The 7,890-nt window shown below is 35.7% G+C and overlaps 1 pseudogene; it reads right to left on the bottom strand.

Annotated features, from left to right (window-relative positions):
• Positions 1-7,068: 7,068 nt before the first annotated feature.
• On the bottom strand, positions 7,069-7,481 carry LOC117028856 (60S ribosomal protein L28-like; annotated as a pseudogene).
• Positions 7,482-7,890: the final 409 nt, after the last annotated feature.

Raw genomic sequence — 7,890 nt, forward strand, 5'->3', positions numbered from 1 at the left:
TAGTAAATACTTTATCTCCAAAGCTGGGGAGAAACACATGCACTTTAAAAAAAAAAAAAAATCTTGGGAGATCTAAGAGATCCCATGTGATGGTTTTTCTATGTTCTGATTGAAATGACACGTGGCTCTACATGGCTCTTAGCTAATTCCAAAACTCACATTCATCCTTGAATAACAAAGCTTTGTCACAATTTAGAATATTTTTAAAAACTAATGTACACTGCTACATTGATTTAGGGAAGATGTAACAGAGACATTCATATACAACAAAAAGCCGTCTCAAAAATATGGTCATACACACTCATGTGCGCATGTGTGTGTGTGTCTTCCAGAATTACTAAACTAGAATAGACAAACACTTTTTTATATGTCATCTAGAATTTCTTTTTGATTGTACCCATTCAACAGATAGATATATTTTCCCACAAACAGCATAGGTCCACACGCATATTTTTGAAGACGTAGTTCTGGCACTAAAGGAGCCCCAAATCCACAAACGTAGAACTCCACAAAGACATATGCTATGTTCCCAGTGGTAAGGGCTATCTCAGAAGCCACCACAAGGCAGGGAACAGGGAATCCCGAAGGACTGTCGTTTTCTCTGCCAGGTGCTGTGAGAGAGACCGTGGCCGCAGAGGAGGGATCTGGCAGGGCCTGAGTGTCTTGTGCCACGTGGCACAGAACCATTTTTATTGAGCTAGACCATATCTTTAATTAGCTGCGCCATCAGCACTTTTGAGGCAGTTCTGCCACCCCTATAGAAATAAGTCCCTAAATCTGGCTTGTTGTGAGTGAATAGGAAAAGCCCATCGGTGCTTAGCAGCCAGGCACCTCTTCAGCATGTATGCTAGTCTGCTAGCCTCAGTGCCAAATAAGAGTCAGCAGGGTGTGACTGAGAAACAAAAATCACTGAATGTCCCTGTTCTTCATACGCTCTCTGCATTCCCATTAAAAAAAAAATATGTAAACTGATATCTCTCCAAACATAAATTCAACTCAGCCATCCACAATTCTGTGCTTTATGCTGAATTGGCTGATATCAATAAGTTACGTCTGTGCCTTTTGACATTTTCGGTAATTCAGTTCATTGGGAGACTAGATTTATCTGCCTCCAATTTTCAGTTCCATCCTGACCATCTTCTGTACCCTCATCATCTTCAGAAAGAGCATCACACAGGGACACAGATTTTAACAGGGCTGAAAATACTGTTTGTTCATTCTTCTAAGGATCCAAGTTGTTTACCTAGTATAGTTTGCACACTTGGGTAATGTATGTAATATGTCCAGATTAAGGCATAAAAGTCTTTTATGACAATAATTTTTCCATTGCTTCTAAAAAAAAAATCCAATATAATGTTGAATAGAAGAGTCACACGTTGTTTTTAAATATCTTCCAATTGACCAAATACATACATACATACATGCATATATTTAATTTATTTAAAGTCAATATTTATTTAGATTTTGTTTAATTATGAAATATTCTAGGACTACAGAAAAAATAAAATAGTTAGCCAGTAACTACTACCTGGCATATCATTTTGTCATATTGGTTTTCAGAGTTTCTAACGCTTCACGCCCAGTGATCATCACTGGCCTAAGGAGGGCAAGTATCTTTCGCGTGTATATCTTTATACTTTCATAACATATGCATACACCCATAATATCACACAGCATTGTTCTGCGCAATTTTAATTTTGGTAAGTATTATATTGAACATTTTTTACAACATGCTTTTTTACTCAATATACATATGTCCTCATCAACATTTAATGTTCAGCGTTTAAATTTTACCAGATAGTCACAAAATAGTATTACATTGTGTTGCAGACAACTTCTCCCAGTGTGTAGCTTTTCTTTTCACTTTTTCACTTTGATAAATAGACATTTTAAATTTTAATGTGATCTAATTTGTAAAACACTTCCATTATGATTTGCCATTTTTGTGTTTTGTCTAAAATTTAAAAATAAATTTAAAGAGTTTTTTTGAGCCAAAGTGATGACATATGCCAGTGAGCAAGGCCTCAAATTCTCTCGTGAATAACAGTTTTGCAGCTTCTTTTATGCATTTGAAATTACGGAGGGAATGTAAGGAAGATTACATGGAGATGGGAGGAAGCAAGGTGGGGATGGGATTACAGGACAGTTAAGATTATGTGATCCCTTTGGGGATCTGAAAGGGGGCATTTCAAAGATGCTCCCTTATTTCAACCAGAAATAATATATAGGGCTTATTTAGGGCAAACCTTTTGCTAAAGAAGTTACACGCCTGGTACATGACTACGCACTATGACCTGCCCAGTTAGGAATTTATGATCAGATCACCCTGTGAGGTTACTTTGCAGCGAATCCTTTTTATTTTTTTTTGGGGGGGGGGTCCAAAGTCCCCCTTTATGGTTATAAATCAATCCACAGGATGCATTGATGATCAACCATTTGTTTGGATAGTGTGGTTTCACAGTGCTAGGAAGGCTCATTGCTAGGAAGTCTCAGTATCAAAGTTGTCTTGTTGACCATTGGGGATGAGGCAATATCATAACCATGGGATCTGAGTTGAGGCTGGATTTTCCCAAAAACAGAAAAGCAGGTAAATGGAAGGCTGGTAGGTCTTACAGGCTTCAGTGTGAAAAAACAAAGAAACAAAACAAAAAAAAACACACACCACTCTGGATCATTTCTATCCTAGTAACTATCATGATCTGAGTTTTGACTTCTGTCTCATTTTCTGTATTTGGCATCTAGCATGACATTTACAAAAGCCATAAAAAGAGAGTATTAACAGTTATCTTAGCGTGTTAAGTAATTATAAGCAGTTGGACTAGATAGAAAAACCCGAAGAACAAGTATTAATACCATTAGCAGACAGGTAAAGACAATCAAACAAAATGGATTCTGAGTTCAATATCAGTCCATAGGTAAACAAGCCTTGCCAGAGTCTTGGGGTAGCTGTCTACCTCTAGTTTCAGTGGCTTCTCATCTTTGCGGAGACTTTGACGTCGGTAGTCAGGGGTAGATGTCCATTCCCAGTGAGGCACATCATAAAGTCCCTTCCACCAAGGTTGGAGGGTGTCTTTTATTGAAAGTCCTTTCCAAAACACAGTATGTAAAGTCTTTGTCTCCTGGGAGCTTGCTGTGAAAGAAAGCGATTCCCAACTTGGCATTTTCTTGAAGTGACTCTTATCAAACCTTGGCAATAGTGTAAGCTATCATCTCCTTTCAATAATGTCAGCTCACAAGTTCCTTCACCTAAATCCAGTTTAAATGCACGGTGATGTATGAAGGAATGCAGAAAAACAAACAATTGGGTGCCAGGGAACAGGAAGAATCAAGCAGCTATCATGGATTTCCCATAGTCTTGATTATTCATTTCATTTCCAACCATTATTTACCTACACAATATACCCTGGAAGTTTTCCTACATATATTGAGATTTTAACCCTTAAAACCTCAATATCTAATGAAAACTAAGAAGTAATAAATTAGCATTCTTTAATTTGGACATTTTATAACCTCTAGAAACATTTGTCATAGATATAAAAGTTAATTATTAATATGGACTTACTTCTATAAAAGCCAGACAAAATAAAGACATGTCTGTTTTACTTAAACCAACAACTTACGCTAGCTTTTATTTACTAAGGTCACTTAGCTAGCTTCTATTTACTTAGATCATGTGAACTTATAAAGCATTTGACTTAGTTTGTATATTTCTGAAAATTTGAGAACACCCAATTCTTACAAGCGCTTGCCTTTAAATTCATTTTAACAATAACCTCCAGAGGCAGAACATTTTTTCACATTTACAACATACGTATATATAGTGTGTCTTGTTTAAAATTTTTCTCTCCATAAAATTAATCATAAAATATTGTCATTTTTTCCCCTAAGGCTTTCAGGGTTTTATTTTTACATTTTTATCTAAATTCGCCTTGAATTGATTTTTGTCTGTGGTGTAAAGTGGAAATCAAATTGTATTATTTCCAAATGGAAAACCATTTGTCCAACACGATTGATTAAACTGTCCTTTCTTGTGCCTTTGCAATGCCTCCTTTGTCATAGATCAAGTTTCCATATACGGGCTTTCTAGTCCGTTTCACTGATTTCCTTAGCTATTCCCGTACTAACACCATTATCTAGAAGTGAAAATTTCTGCACCTTATTCTTCTTTTAAAAAATTGCTTGAAGTACTCTTGTGCTTTTGTTCATTATTCAAATGTTTAGAATCGGTTTCTAGTATATGTGTACACATACACACACAGAGCTATTGAATTTTATTGTGATTGTAAAGAATTTAAAATTACTTTGGCAGGAACTGACATCTTTATGATATTGAATTTTTTTATTTATAAGCATGGTATAATCTTTCCACTTGTTTAGATCTTCTTTAATATCTTTCCATAACATTTCACACACTTCTGTATATTTTAAGAGGTTTTCCTAGGTATCTGGCAATTCTGTTCTTATTTTAAATTACATCTTTTAAAGTTACATTTTCTGCATTGTAGATAACTAAGAACGTAATCAACTTTATGTGTTAATATTATGTATAACAAGCATTCAGGACACTCTTATTAACTATATTAACTTGTAGATTTTCATGAAATTTTTACATAATCAATACTGTAGTCTTGGTAATTTTGTTTCTTTCTGTCCAATCCTTAACCTTTTTACTTATCTTTCTTATCATGCTAGCTTGGACATCTAACATAATGTTAAATAGAAACATCATACATTTTTTTTAAAATACCCTCCAATAAACCAAATATAACACACACATGCATACATATATACTTAATTACTTTAAAGTCAATACCTATTTAGATCTAATTACATGTTTATTCATTTGTTTGGTCACTACTGCTACTCTCACTCTATGGATTCAATTCCTTCCTCAGTGAAATAAATATATCTTTGAGTACTTCTTTCAGTGTAGGTGTTTGAGGGCCAATGCCCTCTAGCCTTCTTTACATAATGTTTTATTTTATTCACACTCTTGAAGAAATTCTCTTGGGTATAGAAGTCTAGGTTCACATTTTTTTCAATATTTTATGGGTATTATTCAATTGTCTTTCTGTTTTTATTGTTTCTGATAGCAACATGGCTATAAGTCTAATAATTGTTTTTCTGTAGGTAATCTGTGTTTTTTCCTCTTGTTGCTTTTGAAAATTTCTCTTCGTCTTTGGAATTTTTCAGTTTCACTGCAATGTGTCTATATGTGGTTTTTGTTTTCTTTACTTAGGACCTGTGTGTTTTCAGTCTATAAATTCATATTTTCATTAACATTGAACATCTTTGTCTATTTTCTCCTTAAATATTATCTCTACCCTACTGTTTCTTTTCTGTCTTTTGGGGATTCCCTATAGAGTTCTGTTATTCTTATTCTGTACTTCATTTATCTTAACCACTTTGATATTTGGCATTTCTGTATGTCTCATTCTTCATTCTAAACCATTTCCTTAGAACTATATTCCAATTCACTATTTCCCTTTTTAGTAGTATTTCTATAAGTTTTATTTGGTTCTTTTCCATATTTGTCTTTTTTCTTTTAAGTATTACATTCTTTGGTCTTGGTTTCTAGTCCTTCTTTTTTCTCTTGAAAATGTTAAGTATATTTTATAGTCTTTTTCTGATTGTTCTATTAGCTCAATTTCTTATAGAGCGTTAATTGTCCTAATAGATGTGTGTGCTAACTTCCCTCATGATTGTTGATGAAAAAACATCCAGCCTAAGAGAAAGGTTATAAAAGTTTATTTGAGCCAAACTGATGACAATTTCTGGGAAGCAAAATCTCAATGGATTGAGAAAATGCTGTGCAAAATGGTGGTTTGCAGCTTATTTTATACATAGAATCAAAGGAGGAGGGTTACATGAAATCCATTGGTGGTATAATAGATTAAGGAGGTAGGAGAAAGCAAAGCTGGGAAATCTCTAGAATTGGATAAAAGTAAATTGGAGAGACAGGTACTTCTTTCACATAAGTGGGTAAAGGATAGTTAATAGTTCACATAGAAATGTTAATCAAGGGACAAGAATAATAATGAGAGATTCTGTACTTTCCTGCTCTGGTCTGGCGAAAAGAATTACTGACATTCCAATGATGTCATCTTAGGTGCAAAAAGACAATAGACAGGCCCACTTAAGGTGAAGATGGACTTTATGAAGGAAGCTTCAGGCTAAAGATGTGACTTCCCGCCATGGCCCATCATAGTGATGAAATTTTTATTTATTTTTTTTATGTTCATGCCATCTTATGTGGTTATTTTCAGTCTCCTGACCTTGTCAGGTTTAACCTGTGGCCCCTTTTCCATCCTCATAACAAATGTTACTTGTATAGTTGGTTATTTTTTCCTGTTATGAGCTCATTTTCGGTTGAGGATTTTTTTCTTCTCTGGGAGTCCTGAGCATTCTCGGTTTTTAAACTATTGGTACAAAGCAATTTTATATTTGTTTCTACTGGTTACCTCAAGGTGTTCATTGGTCCAGAATCACATGTTATTTTTCAGCCTAAGGAATCTTACACAAGGCTAGTGATATACATTTGGATCCCATATCTGTGTATGAGACAGGCTGTTTGGTTTTCCAATAAAGATTTTTTTTCCACTGAGTTTTAGGCCAAGACAAACTTTCTGGTCACTCATCTAGTAGCGTTTCCAATGTTCCATATATATGTAAAGACATCTCAGTTCACAACGAAGATCAAATTTGCTGCCCTAACAAGAGCATTAAAAATCCTAACTGCCAACTAGGATTTTCTGAGGTTTCAGATTACACGACTGGCAGAGGGCTATGTAAGTTTTCTCTTACTTTCTGATGACTTAGGATTTCTCTTTCAATTGAAAAATAAATCAGCTATGTATTTGTGTGTGTGTGTGTGTGTATGTACATGCACACAGAGTTGTCTGCAGGTTGTGTTATATTTTGTGTACTAGCATTTCCACCTATTTTTACTAAGAGGGGGTTCCATACTACATTGGTCTGCCTTATTGACAGAACGAGGTCAGACTCCTTTTTTTTTTTTCTTCCAGAAAAGTCGGCTGATGGATTCGTTGCTTTGGGGTCCAAGGCTGCTCAGGGGCTCTTCGTGGGGCGGGCTCACTTCCTCTTTATCATCACAGGCTTCTGGCTACACAGGATGTCTTTGGCTCTGCAGATGGCGGCCACGCGCAGATCAAGGCAGCACTTGTTCTTGTGGGTCATGTGTCAGATGCTGCTGAGAGTGGCCGGGTGTTCTTGTTGATGATGGTCCACACGGAGGAGGTGGCCGGCTTTCGCTGGCTAGATCTCTGCTTCATGACGATCACCACACTTTTGCAGTTGGCCGCTGGCTCCACGCCCACTGTCGTGCGGTGGATCAGCCCATTTAGCAGAAAGGAGGTACATGCCTTCAGATCATTGAGTTCAGTGCTGAAGGTCTGTTTGTTCCTTTTGACCAAGAACCTGGAGCAGTTGCGCACGACCATCCATTACAGAAGGATGGTCATGCGTTAGCTCCTCTTGCCAGAGACAGAAAGAGCTAGATTACTTCTTGAATACAGAGAAACTTTGACTACATAGAAAATTCCTTTTTGTGAAACCTTTTGTTTTTCTCCCCTAGTGGTAATAAAACTTAACACAAGCAAGCAGATTCTCATCCATGTTAATGACGGTCCAGACACATAGATTCATCTCTAAATCCTGGTTCTCAGCTAAGAAAAATTCAAATAACGTTTCTTTATAAATAAATGTGTTAGAAGGTTATTTATATTGTAATAATAAATTTATTGATCATGTAATAGTTATTCATCTATAAAGATATTTGAAACAGAAGTATCAGGTCACGGAAAGTAAATTAAATAAACCTATAAGGAATGCTCCCAACCTGTCATTATTTTCCAGGAGAATAAATGGTTT

Source organism: Rhinolophus ferrumequinum, chromosome 10, assembly GCF_004115265.2.
Source record: "Rhinolophus ferrumequinum isolate MPI-CBG mRhiFer1 chromosome 10, mRhiFer1_v1.p, whole genome shotgun sequence".
NCBI classification, from domain to species: Eukaryota; Metazoa; Chordata; class Mammalia; order Chiroptera; family Rhinolophidae; genus Rhinolophus; species Rhinolophus ferrumequinum.